The sequence below is a fragment of the Bolinopsis microptera genome, chromosome 10 (genome assembly GCF_026151205.1).
Source record: "Bolinopsis microptera isolate Bmic1 chromosome 10, MBARI_Bmic_1.0, whole genome shotgun sequence".
Lineage (NCBI taxonomy): Eukaryota > Metazoa > Ctenophora > Tentaculata > Lobata > Bolinopsidae > Bolinopsis > Bolinopsis microptera.
In genome coordinates, this window is record NC_087081.1 from 13,186,369 (window position 1) to 13,193,483 (window position 7,115).

Sequence of the window (7,115 nt, forward strand, 5' to 3'; positions counted from 1 at the left end):
CGTTTTATGTTGGCATCAGGAGCATTTACTATTTTACTGATCGAGTGTGAGCCGTTTCTGGTCGTCATCACAATTTCATTGTGATTCTCAGTAAAATGATGAATAAGGAGGCAAAGTATATCATTATCCTCTGCTTTTACCTCAACATCTTCGTAGAAGGACAAGTTTAAAGCTTTACTAGCTACCATGGTATCAGCATCATCAGTAGCTACATGTACTTCAATTCCATGTTCTGTAAAAACGTTCGACAGAAGCTTTATAAGCTCATGCTTGTTCTTTGAGTTGCTGAACAGTTTTTTCATCGGAACTGTGCACACAGTAGTACTTTTAATAGCTATATCAGAGCAGTATGACTTGATTCTTCGCTGATGCTCATGATCTTTTGTTGATCGGGCATAGCCATCAAACACAACAATCACTTTCCGCTGTTCGGATTTCGGAACTAGCTTAAGGTATTCATTAGCTATGTCGCCGTATGTTTCAAAGCCTGTGAACGAGGTAACTTGATAGAGTAGCCATCCACCATCAATTATTAATGGGGAGGATGGGTTGCTAAATGTCACAGTACAATCAACAACATTCTTGAGGTATTGCCCAAGGGCTGCCTTGTTAGCCTTTCTCATCATCTGCTCATTGTTAAAAAGACTCATCGGCATTGCTGTGAGCTCATATTGCAAGCTTTCCTCCAGTGTAGACTCTCGTTCAGATGCGAAGACAAGCCGATTTAAAATTGTCAATGAGTCTATAACAATGTCTTTTTCGTTCACCCTCACTGTCCTCTTTAGAAGGGTCAAGTTTCCGACTTTGCCTTTAACTCGAAACTTTTCGATAAAGCTTTTGCCATCCAGCTCTTTCTGGAGGGCAGTACCAACTGAAATGCAATCTTCTGGGTTGACATTATCCTTCTCTTTCTGTGATATGAGACCCGTTGAGTACGATAGCATTTTAGTCTTGTCTTCAGATTCGTCGAAATCAGCTGTATCTTTAAACCAACACAACAGCTTGGTAAACACTGCAATATTTTTCTGTACAGAAGATTTGCTAAGATCTGAGTGATTAGCACTAGAGGCTTTTGTTGTTGTTCTTTTATTAGATAAGTCTGCAATAGCTTCATCGACACTCTCGTTTCTCAACGCCATTTGATTGAGGGTTGCAGTCCATAACTTATGGGCACATTCATGAGTTCGCATTCTCCCTCCAGAAAAACCCCCTGATGACTTTGCAGCCTTCATTAGTCGCTGTTCGATCGACAGGTCTGTCCACACACCAGACCACTCGTGTTCATTATATCGAACTGTGTGCAGACCTACGACCTTGAACGTTTTGGCTAGTGCCCCATACTGAATCTCAAGTACGGTAATCTGCTCGAGATACAGCCGTAGAGCTTTGGAGTACTGACCTCGACCTGCTGCTGCAAAGATAGGCAACATCTTAGCCACAATTGGAAGATGTAGATCGAAGTCATGTAACCGTTCTGCTCTTATAAAATCTTTTATTAAGCAAATGAAACCATGATAAGTTGTCCAAAGAGCAGCTGTTCGACGATGACATCTCGAACTTCTTTTTTATACGCTCTGATAACTCTTGTACGACTCTGGTCTTGTGGTTTACACCGAGTTTTTCATTGCCACACTTGGCAATATAGCTAGCCATATCTTCAAGATCCTCCTCTGCTATTTTGTCCTCAAATAAATAGCAGCAGAGAGCACAATCTTTTCAATCAAACTTAAAAAGTGGGCCCTCAGTGCTTTGTAATAGGATCCACCGTCCATTATGTGAGTTACATCCCCAGGGTAGACTAATCTCATAAGGTCTTCCAGTCCGGAGTCTGCCACTGCAAGTCTAAATCCACTACATTATGGATGGGAGATGAGTTCTGAAGGATACTACCGGCCAATCCCGACTAAAGCTGCGATTGCCCCGGCAGGGATGCTCAACCTCATTTGCTGCAATTGCTGGGTGAAGGTTGAGAACCCTTGTTAGTACTTAAGGTGTTCCTGCCGGAAGTATGGCTTTAAATGTCTACCTGCATGTGGCCAATGTCATGGATTAAGTTGCACTAATGCACCCGAAAGACAGGACGATTCAGGAGAATCAAACAACTCTGAGGAAATGGGATAGCCAGAAGTGACCTAATAGTTGCCAATCAAAGACACCATGGTAATAATTCAGGACCTTTTTTTACAGAATTTGATGTGATATGTATATTATTTACTATACTAATATAAGGATCAATTGACAATTGAAAGTAAATTTTAGAATTTGAATATTGATAACTAGATAACTTTAATTGTACAACAATTTTTATTATTTGCTAAATTTCCAAATTTAAGTAAAATTTCAAAATTTTAGTAAATTTTTGAGAGGTTAGCCTATAAAAATGAAATTATCTCAATAAGTAAAGATCTGACGACCCTAAAACACTGATTCGCCCCACATAATGTCACTATTGTGGTCATTTTGCACCCCCTATGGTGCTCCTGGGGGTCTTTATTACGATAGTTACGAGTTTTTCAAGTGCGGTCCTCAGGCTGACATACGCGCCTGAAGAAAATTGGCTGTAACTTTTTTTGCTCAACAGATCCAGATTGGAAACTCTTTGGGGTGGTTCCTGACACTATGGACAACACATTCCTGTAAAAATCAGCTTGTCGCAAATTTTTTCCCAGACATTTTGCATTATTCCCTAACTATTAGGTTGCATCCTAAACAGTTTAAGCAAATTACATAAAGTTATTATATTGTCAATTAATCGCTCATGCCATAACTTTTCTTAAACAGGTGAGTTTTTAATAATGTTTTGAACAGATCAACATCGGAACAAGTCTTAATTTCAATTGGTAGTTGGTTCCAGATTTTCGGAGCAACAGTCTGAAACGCTCTTGGGTGTGATCTTGTAGATCCGACGGGTAGGTGTAAGGAGGAAGTTTTTCTGCTACTCGAACTAACAAATGTTACTAGATCACACAGATATGCAGGAGCAACACCATTGACTGCTTTGAAAATCAGTAAGCATAACTTAAACTCAATCCTCTCCTTCACCTTGAGCCAATGAAGGGATTTGAGCTTCTCCTGATCCTCGACTGAGTCTCTCTTCTTTAATCCAAAAACCAGACGGCATGCTCGGTTCTGAATGTTCTGCAGCTGCGTAATTGAGGCTTGACTACAACCATAGTAAAGTGCATTGCAGTAGTCAAGCGATGAGATTACAATTGCTTGAGTCAGTGTTCCCATCTGTTTGGTTGTGAGGAATGTTTTCATCTTAGCAAGGTCTCTTAGTTTCAGAAAACACGATGTTTTAAGTTGCTTGATTTGCTCACCAAAGTTTAGTTGAGAGTCAAGACGAAATCCGAGGTTCTTTGCAACAGGTGACAGCCTGATACACGTCTCAGAGTTAACAAACACGCCCCCTATAGACAGCTGCTGGAGAACAAGCGGTGTCCCAAAGACAAGAATCTCAGTTTTTCCTGCATTGAGCTGTAGATAATGTTTTTTCATCCAGTCATTAATTTCTTGGAAACATTTGGGAACATCGTTGATAAGGACTGTGGGCTCCTCGTTTGGCTTGAAACTTTTATACAGCTGATGATCGTCGGCGTAACCCTGGATGGAGAAGTTCAAATCATGTGCTGCTGAGTACAAAGAGCGAATGTAGATCTTGAACAGGACTGGACCCAGCACAGAGCCCTGTGGGACTCCAAACTTAAGGCCAGAGGGGGGGTAAAATTGGTTTTTCCAGTTTTCACATATTTGATCAGAGCTGCTGGAGACAAACAAGAAGAAAAAAACCAGACCGAAATCTGACCTTGCGTTTTTAAGATATCGCGCGCCAAATATTGAGGTTTACTTGTAATTACATGTAAAACTTTAACTTAAACTGTAAAAAGTTAAAAGTCCCTTAGTTGAGAATACTGGCCGAACCCAGAAGCTGAAACTTGGCACAGTTGTTCCTTGGGCTGTCACCCACAATTCTATTGTACAAAATTTTGATATTTGCCTCTGTTCTCGAAATATGAGGTTAACTTTACCCCAAATTCGACACTTTTCGAAAAATTGTCGAATTTGGGGTAAAGTTAACCTCATATTTCGAGAACAGAGGCAAATATCAAAATTTTGTACAATAGAATTGTGGGTGACAGCCCAAGGAACAACTGTGCCAAGTTTCAGCTTCTGGGTGTGGCCAGTATTCTCAACTAAGGGACTTTTAACTTTTTACAGTTTAAGTTAAAGTTTTACATGTAATAACATGTAAACCTCAATATTTGGCGCGCGATATCTTAAAAACGCAAGGTCAGATTTCGGTCTGGTTTTTTTCTTCTTGTTTGTCTCCAGCAGCTCTGATCAAATATGTGAAAACTGGAAAAACCAATTTTACCCCCCCCTCTGGCCTTAATCACTATCTCATAAGATTCCTCATTTCCAACTTTAATCGTTTGACATCTACCTGTGAGGAAGCTGCTGAACCATTTCCAAGCTGTCCCTGTTATTCCCAACTCATTTCTGAGGATGTTCAGTAGTTTGCAGTAGTTTGCAGTGGTCAACTGTATCAAAAGCTGCGCTGAGATCTAGGAGAAGAACAACAGTTGCCTTGCTTTCTGTAGATGCAATGAGTAGATCGAACTAATAACTGTTCCAATAATTTATTTGTGCATAAATTATTTCATGATAATAAACCTAAGCTATACAGCTATTATACCTTCATGTGTTTATAATTTCAGGTATTTGTTATGCACCATGACCACGACAAAACAGCCAAAAGGCAGAAAATAACAGAATCTTGGGACACGTTTGCTACCAGTGTGAGGGATTTAGCAGAAGCAGAGTGGTATTATTCTAAAAGCCAACTGTGTCAATTATTGAAGCTGCCGTACGTTATTGAAGACTATCCAACCAAAGTTGTATGGCTGGCATTTTTGCCACCCATATTCTATTTGGCAATTTTCAATTTCTTTGCATTTTGGCAGTGGTTTTTGGGAGCATCAACGGAACCATGGATTCATCTTCCATCATTAGAAATCAAATTGTACGGATGTAACCCCCATCAGATCATATCAAGGTACACCAGCCCATTTTTGGACACAATCGCTGCAATACCTTACTTAGTTCACTTTCTTCTAGTTCTTTTGTATCCACCCTACTGTTACATAAATCGCAAAAGACTTGGATCTCTAGAGCCAGCCTTGAAAAGTCTGTGGTGTGGTGGCATTGTATGCTCCCTTTCGGTGTTGACTCAACTGTTTTTTCCAACTGCTCCACCATGGTTTAACGAGTCTGCTGTGTACGATGCAGATGGTAAGCTACTGTACATGGCCTACAACGAAGCTGGTTTTCAGCGAGTGGATGCACAATATGGCTATCAATTGTTTCATGAAATGTATTCAAAATCTCCTATCACGTTTGGCTCTTTTCCCTCTCTCCATGTCGCATTTCCAACTGTGATTTTGATGAATGGATCCTGGATCAGCTGGAAATTTGGACTTTTTCATGTTTGCTTGATCTCTTGGGCAGCTCTATATTCACACCATCACTACCTCATTGATGTCATTGGTGGATTCATGCTTACATTCTTTACATATCAAATTTATCATAAAGTTTGGAACCCTTTCCGGAAAATAGGGGGAATGTGTGAGAGCAGAACGGAGCTTTTGAGCGAAGGGGTGTAGAATTCGTCCTGTGGAATGGTTAAAACTGCTAAAACTTTGCCGGCCAGTTCTATGTTGTGGAAATCGAATTTCGTTCTGATATTTGATAATTTCATGTCTGAACAATTTTTATGTCATCACCTTTTTATACAACATGGGAAAATGATGAACTTAGTTGTTATATAAACTTTTTATGGCCACCAATATGTTTTGTATGTACTATACGTATCATATTTTTAATTGTCCATGGAATTTTATGCGTACTCAATAGTCCTCCCCTTTAATTAATATATTTACGTACTATTTATTAAGATCAAAATGATGTATTTACCTCACTTAACAAGTTCCACAAGTTACAAGCTTTTTGTTTCTTTTATAATTTTTAATGGAGATGTCATGTAATTGATAAAACGTTGTGTAACCACGTGATCTTTCGGCAAACTGAAACGATCATTAAATGTTGGCTAAACATTGGGATTAGCAGTTTTTTGAACTAACGGAAAATTTGTTAAGCTGGTACTGTAGTTTTAATCACATTGAGAAAAGATCATTTTTTTCGAGAAAGGAATTATATTTTCTTTAAAAATGTAGTAATGCTTTAATAGGCTAGACTATATGTGATTCAATTTAATTTAAATAGTATGCACTAACTTATTGCTCGTGATAATTATTCATTTAAGGGAGCATATGATTGATCTTTGCACGATATTTGAAATTTTTTTATGATAAAATCACTTTTTATGGATATAAATAGCATTATATGATTATCTATCGAATTCTATTTATTGTAAGAAGACAGCTTGAAATTTATAATTTAACATGAGGTTATTTTCTGAATTATTGATCTTATTGCAATTGGCTGAGCTAGTTAATATGCTGTTATGGTACTGGTAATGATATCTCTGAGCCACTTTTATCATGTAACGGCAAAGTACTGAACGATAGGTACATTAGCGCGCATTTTATTTTAATCAATCGTATTATTCTAGTATAGTATAGCATGTAGGTCAAATTAGGCGAAATTTCTTTCTCTTAAGCTTTAGACGGTACTCATACTGGTAACACATTCTTTAATGCCATATTAGTAAATAACTACACTCTGATTTTGTAAGTAGTAAGTATGATGGCAATTATAATTTGGTGATAATTTTCTTTGAAACTCATATTGTATTGATTCTTTGGTAAACTTATTTTAATTGAAGATATTAAGAATGTTGTACTTTCTATGTTATTTAGTTTTTATCAATTGATAGCACTTAGTTGATTAAGTTGTAATTAGAAAATGTTCGTTCAGTAACATAGAACCATGCGATTCCTTAAGTCGGCACATTAAACTTGGTAAGTTTCACTGAAGCACACGATAGTTAATTAATTAATTATTTAATTAACTCAAAAGATTAATATTCGAATCCCGTGAATGATGGTTGCCTTACTTTCATAATCATGTATTATTCCCATAATCAGTAATCATGT